We start from the raw sequence: 6,569 nt of genomic DNA, 5'->3' as shown, positions 1-6,569 counted from the left end.
AACACTGTGTCGTCCATTAGTTTGCTTTCCTCTATCTCTTCTATTCGAGACATACTTCGGTGTCTCCGTATTTTGGCTGCCTCCCTGTGTTGATGGAGTGGCTTTGTGTGGTCAGTGACCTATAGGGGCTGGTAGCTCAGCTTCGCCAATCACTCTAGGTGGTCGCTCTTGGTACATCCCTTTGTGGGCTGAGTGGAAAGTCTTGGTGTAGTTAAAAGCCTTGATTGCTGTTGATACACTGGGAGGAATTGACCTCCAGGCCAATTGGCTGTGAGGACCTGCTGTGTCTATAAGGGAAGAATTGCTGTGCTGGAGCACAGTAGGGCTTTGGTGCTCACTGAGTCTGCCTCTTGAATGTGTCCCTTATGAGAGTGGTTGAAATCTGGTGTCGTCCACACCAACCACTAGATACCCTAGTGTCTGGATCTCCAATGGGGTGCAGGTCTGAGGCCTCCCAGCAGGAGCTACAGCAAGAGCTACAGTTTTCTCCTCTTTGCTTGGGCGGTTTTGGAGCAGTCTGACTGGAGCTGCAGTTAATTTGGTTGAGCTGCCACAGAACAGGCCATTTATATGTAAAGGCTGCTGTGTGGAGCCTGGGCGGGTTTGTAGAATGTGCGGGGTGGGGTCTCAAGGCAGGGCAGGGTCTCAGGGCATCACTAGGCTGGGGCGTGGCCAACGGCCATGGCTGCCTTCAGCTGTCTCTGCCTTTCCGCGTTTCCAAGTCCCCGTGTCCCGCGCTCCAGTGCAGCAAACCCTGATTGCTGAGTGCACCTCTGCAGAAAAGTCACTCTCACTCTCCGACCGATGGCCGAGAGTCCAGCTTCTCCCTGTAGGCGTCTGGGTCCCCCGGGTGTCCCCAGAAACTGGAGTTCAGAGTGATCGGGAGTTTGTCTCCCTTCGGTTTGAAGAAAAGCCGCACACCCAGTCACCCGCCGCCAGCCCGCTTTGCGCGCCTCCGTACCTCAGCTCTCCAGCGTTTGCGCTCCCTTCTCTTCTTAGTTGTAAATCTACCACTCAGCAAGCTTTCCCGTGGCTCTGGGTGGTAGACGTTTTGTTTTTTAGTTGTATTTTTGAAATTGTTGTGCGAGGCGGCAGTTTAGCTGTTTAACTTTGCCGCCATCTTGGTTCCTCCTGGATTTCCTTCTTTAAAAAAATTTTTTTTTATTGATTTCAGAAGGAGAGAGATAGAAACATCAATGATGAAAAAGCATCATTGATCAGCTGTCTCCTGCATGCTCCCCACCGGGGATCAAACCCACAACCCGGGTATGTGCTCTGACCGGGAATGGAACCATGACCTCCTGGTTCATAGGTTGATGTTCAAGCACTGAGCCACACTGGCCAGGCTGGATTCCCTTCTTCCTCTCTGACTACTTCCTCATACATTCCTTCACAGGAATACCCTGAACGGGGATGTGGCCCTCAGTATCTTGCTTTTGGTCCTCTCTCTTCAGAAACCCTGGTCTCTTGCCCGGCTGCTTTGTTCACCTTAGTAACCCAGTCACCTTAGATACCGCAGTATCTTAGCACAGTACCTGACACACAAGGCAGGCACTTAATTTTTTGCTTACGGAGTTGCAAAGGCACTCAAAAAGCTGGGGCTGCCTCCTTGCTAACAAAAACCTATTTTACTTCCAGGCTATTTGTTTCCTTTTCCAACATCTTATCCTGCCTTTCTCCTTAAAGACTGCCTCCACCTTCATTTGAACCACATTGACCTTTGACAGAAGGTAAGCACAGGGTCTGACCCATCATGGATTCCAAACCAACCTGGAGCCCATCTCCTAGGACAAAGTTACTAACAAACCTTGGGTTGTTCATTTCTAAAGAACAGGTCCCTGTCCTGGACGGTTGTTCAGTGGTTAGAGCATCAGCCCAAGGACCAAAGGGTCGTGGGTTCGATTCTCTGTCAAGGGCACGTACCTTGGTTGCAGGTTCCCTAGCCACAGTAGGGGCATGTGGGAAGCAACCAATCAATGTATCTCTCTCACATTGATGTTTCTCTCCCTCTCTTTCCCCCATTCCTCTCTCCCTTCTACTCTTTCTAGAGATCAATGGAAAAAATATCCTCTGGTGAGGATTAAAAAATAAAAATAAAAAAAATTAAAGAACAGGTTCCTGAAAGCCAGGCCCTGCAGCCTCAGGCCACAGCTGCCACTGCATGAGTTTATCAAATTTTTATATATAGCTCAGCACTACATATGCACACTTAATTATCTCCCTCACCTTTTGCTTCTTCAAATGCACTAATTGAAAGGTAAGCATCCAGCACTACCGCCTGGCGATCTCTGCCCCTGACCTCTACAGATCCTCTCTCCACAGTGCCGGCCTCCAATCTCCCCCCAGGCAGCCCTTTCCAACTCCCAGAGCTCTGAGCCTTGAAAAGGCAGGCTGGCCCAGTCCTCTCTCTGGGGGTGCTGACTGGACCTCTCCTTGGCTGTTCTTTGTTAACAGCTTTTGTCACTATAGATACACTATTTGAAAGTAACAGAGCCATCCTTGTTTTAAAGCATTCTACATTGCTTTCACTGGCTCAGTTTGCTCTCCCCACAATTGTGAGTTAGTGAGGCCAAGTTTAAGGTCAGGACTCCACAAGCACAACTTTGCAAGAGGCCATTTTGCATTATAAATAGGCATGCCAGTCCCCCACATATTGGGGAGGAGGAGGTCCCTGCGGTAGTCAAGCCAAGCCAATTCAATTAAATTCCACCCAACAACCTGTTGTCAGGCAACTGAGTTATTCAAGATGGTTTTTGGACCATCAGCTAGTTGTGTCACCTTGAGCCAGCCAAATTCTCTGGGTGTCAGCTATAAAAGTAAAGTCTTGGACGTAAGGTGATCTAGCTCTTATGGACTATGGTTTTAGATGCAGGGTCACCCATGCAGAATGGATCCGAGCCAAGTCACCATGGGATCCCTTGTCCTTCCCCTTGAACAGGTTTTCACAGATGAAACCTGATTAGAAATAATATTAAGAGCAGCTGTGGCTGATTCATTCAGGCTTCTAACGCTAAAAGGGGAGGGAGCATCATGGCTGCAGACAACTAGTCACTGTCATTTTGACAGAGGGATGGGGCTGGTTGGCTCTTTTTTAAGCTGCAATTTGGTGGGTATTGCATCCTGTGGGACTCCGCCCAAATCATCCACACGGGAGTGTGGGAACAATCCTACCCCCTGGCCATTCCCAAAGTTGGCAGACTAGAGCAATAAAACCAAGGTCTTGTTCTATAACAGTAGCTCTACCCATATTTGTAATATATCTATATCTATCTATCTATCTATCTACTTAATATTAGAAAGTATTAATTAATGTAACCTCCCCCATCTTTTTTTTTTTTTTTTACTGTCCTAAATTGTTTATTAGGTAAGAATTTTACAAACATTACTTATATTAGCGGTAACGGTGGAGCTGGAGAGTATTGCGCCTTCTCCAAGCTGCACGGCGAGAACCACCAATAGTGTGATGGAACTTGTGGCCCTTCCCAAGGCCACGGCCCTTGCGGCCCGCAGATGTCAGCCCTCGCATCTCCCGGTGCTTGTGGACTGGTTTGGTGATCCATGGGGTGTCAGGATTTCTTCTGATAGCTTTATGGAATGGATCAATGAGGATAACCTCAAAGAATTTGTACGTGGAATCTTCACCAACCCAGTAAGAATTCAGGACTCTCAGAGCCCCACAGTGGCGTCCAGCTCGCTCTTTGGCAACAGACGGAAGACTTTGAGCAAACTTTAGCTGGTTAACACCGTGATGGACAGGTTGACGTAGGTCGAACCCTTAGGAACAGGGCGTTTGCGGCCACCACGGCGCACACAAATCCGATATGTGACATAACCTTGCTTGGCCTTGTAGCCCAGCCTGCGCTTTGTCAGGCTGGGGGTGGGGAGGTGGGGTGGGGGTGGGGGGGCCTGTGGAGCGTACAGAGCTGGTGGTACCAGCAGCACACCCAGAGAAGGAAGCGCATTACATCGGACTGCTTCTTCCTCCATAGCTCCTAGATAAACTTGTAAGCGCCCATCTTGGTTTACCTGATGGCTGCGGCAAGACGGAAAGGAAGAGCCCAACCTCCCCCATCTTATGGAATTCTCTCTCATTTGCCCCTGAGGACTTGTCATCACCCTAGACACATAGACAAGAGTCACCCGAAAAGAACACCAAGATTGCAAATCCTCAGTTATTAAGCCTACTGTAAAACAGAGAGATCCAGGTGAATATTTATAGAGCCAGTCTCCCCTCGCTACTGTGGGGCTAGAAAGAGGAGGAGGGGGCAAGACAATGAGGAGAGAAGATTTAAGTCTGAGAAATGTCAAGCTTCTTCCAGAGGAAGCCTCATTTCTCATCAACACCAGTAGGCCTTCCAGTCTGTGCCCAGTACCTGAGGTCCCTCACGGACAGTGATCCGCACAAGCCTGTCCTTCCTTCAGCCAGTGATGCTTGCCTTTCCGATGACCTCCTCACGTGGACAACAGCGCTGGACCGAGGTGGGTCTCTACATACTTTGAGGAGTAATGATGGAATGAAAGGGCAGCTGGTGCCCCTGACCAACGTGAGAAGACTCGGAGCAGTTTGAATTCCCCCACTCAGCCTCATGGTGGGATGAATGGTTCTTATTAAACACACACACACACACACACACACACACACACACACACACACACGCACACACACGTTCCCTGGACTCCTCTCCATTTCCCTTGCACTACTGTCATTCAACCTATCATTATTTACAACTGGTCTCCCTATACCCACTCGTCTCCCTCAATCCAACAGCAGCCAGTGTGGTTACAATAAATACTCTTTACAGACCATTTCTTTCTTCAGTGGCTTCTCCTTAAACTAAGAATAAAACCCTATCACCTTCCCACTGCCTACAAGGCGCTGTGTGGCCCGGGGTTTGGACACCACCCCAGCCTTACCCAGGTTCCACACCCAGGTTCCACCCCCCGGCTCACCTTGTTTCAGCGATCTTGGCCTTCTGCGCCCACAGTCTAGAAGAGGCCAGAGTCGTTCTCCCCCCACGGCTTTTGCATGAACTGACCTTACTCCTTGGAAAGTTCTTTCCTTGGCTATTCATATGATTACTGTTTCTTTGGTCAAGTCTCAGCTTAATTGTTTCCTGCCTGCTCTAAAACAGTTGCTGCTTTTATTCTCTATCTCGTCACCCTGTTAATTTCCTTCACAGTACTTATCATGATCTGTAATTATCTCGTTTATATATCTGTTGACTTATTTATTGTTGCTTTCTAGAGAAAGCCGGGGGCTTGACTGGCCTGCAAACCGCCCCCAAACGGCCCTCAGCCCCTTACCCAAAGCCAGCCACGATAGGGAAGTGGCCAGCCTGCAAACGGCCCTCAGCCCCTCACCCAGGCTAGCCCCACCCCCAACAAACCCACCCCTCCCACCCAGATGGCAGCATGGCTGGCCTGCAAACCACCCCAGCCCCTCTCCTAGGACAGCACCACCCCCAGTGGGGATACACAACCCTATGAAGGCATGGCTGGCCGGCAAACCGCCCCAGGCACCTCGCCCAGGCCAGCCCTGTCCCTCAAGGGGACCCCCACCCTGATTTGGGACACCCTTCAGGGAAGACCAGCCAGCTCAAAAGGGTAATATGCTAATTAGACCGGATGTCTTTCCAGACAAAGCCATGGTGGTGGGGCCAAGGCAGAGGCAGTTAGGGGTGATCAGGCCAGCAGGGGAGAGCAGTTAGGGCAATCAGGCTGGCGGTGGAGAGCAGTTAGGGGCATCAGGCAGGCAGGCAGGCGAGCGGTTGGGAGCCAGAGTCGGACATCCCCCGAGAGGTCCTGTATTAGAGTGGGTGCAGGACGGGCTGAGGGACACCCCTCCTTCCATGCACGAATTTCATGCACCAGGCCTCTAGCTATGCTATAAAATCTCTGAACAAATAATAACACATTTAGTACATTTTGAATTTCCTGGTGTGGGAGGCACCTTTAGCTGCCTACTCAATATCCATCTCTGCTCTCCCTCCCCTTTTTCTTCCCAACAGAACCTTACTTCATTTCCAGAAAGCAACGTAGCCAGCCCTAGCACTAACTCCACTCCCATTTGCTATTTGCCCACATTCTCACCTTGTTGCATATAGGGGTGGCATGTGGCCTGGTTCTGTCCAATGAGAGACTAGAAAAAGTCAGCAGGTGGACTTTCTCTTCTAAGGGAGACTGGCAGGAGCTAAGATCTCACTGACACCATTTTTCTTCTTGTTGTGCATGTGGACCTGACCCTGGAGCTGCAACAGCCATGTTGGGACCGAGAGAAGATGAGCATGAGGACCGAAGGCCACCGTGCTCAGAGTGACAGACAAAAACACGGTAAGAACATGAGTCTGATGATATTGTGGAGCTGCTGGAGCAAATTTTGAATCACCAACTTCAGATGTCTTGTTATGAGATAATTAAATATCTGTATGCAATCATCTTTTAAGACAACTTTATTGAGATATAATTTAATTCAGGCATCACAAAATTCACCCATTCAAGCATACAGTTTTAGTAAATTTACAGAGCTGTGCAATCAACCACTACAACCTAATTTTAGAACACTCCCATCA

General features: G+C 49.4%; 1 pseudogene across 1 annotated transcript; it reads right to left on the bottom strand.

Moving 5' to 3' along the window:
* Positions 1-3,354: 3,354 nt before the first annotated feature.
* On the bottom strand, positions 3,355-4,016 carry LOC307103786 (large ribosomal subunit protein eL15-like; annotated as a pseudogene). Its single transcript has one exon. The product of its transcript is annotated as a large ribosomal subunit protein eL15-like (transcript).
* Between the last annotated feature and the right edge of the window lie 2,553 nt (positions 4,017-6,569).

This window comes from Cnephaeus nilssonii (genome assembly GCF_951640355.1).
Source record: "Cnephaeus nilssonii genome assembly, chromosome: 1".
Lineage (NCBI taxonomy): Eukaryota > Metazoa > Chordata > Mammalia > Chiroptera > Vespertilionidae > Cnephaeus > Cnephaeus nilssonii.
The sequence above is the reverse complement of the archived record's forward strand: the minus strand, read 5'-3'. Positions and strand labels throughout refer to the sequence as shown.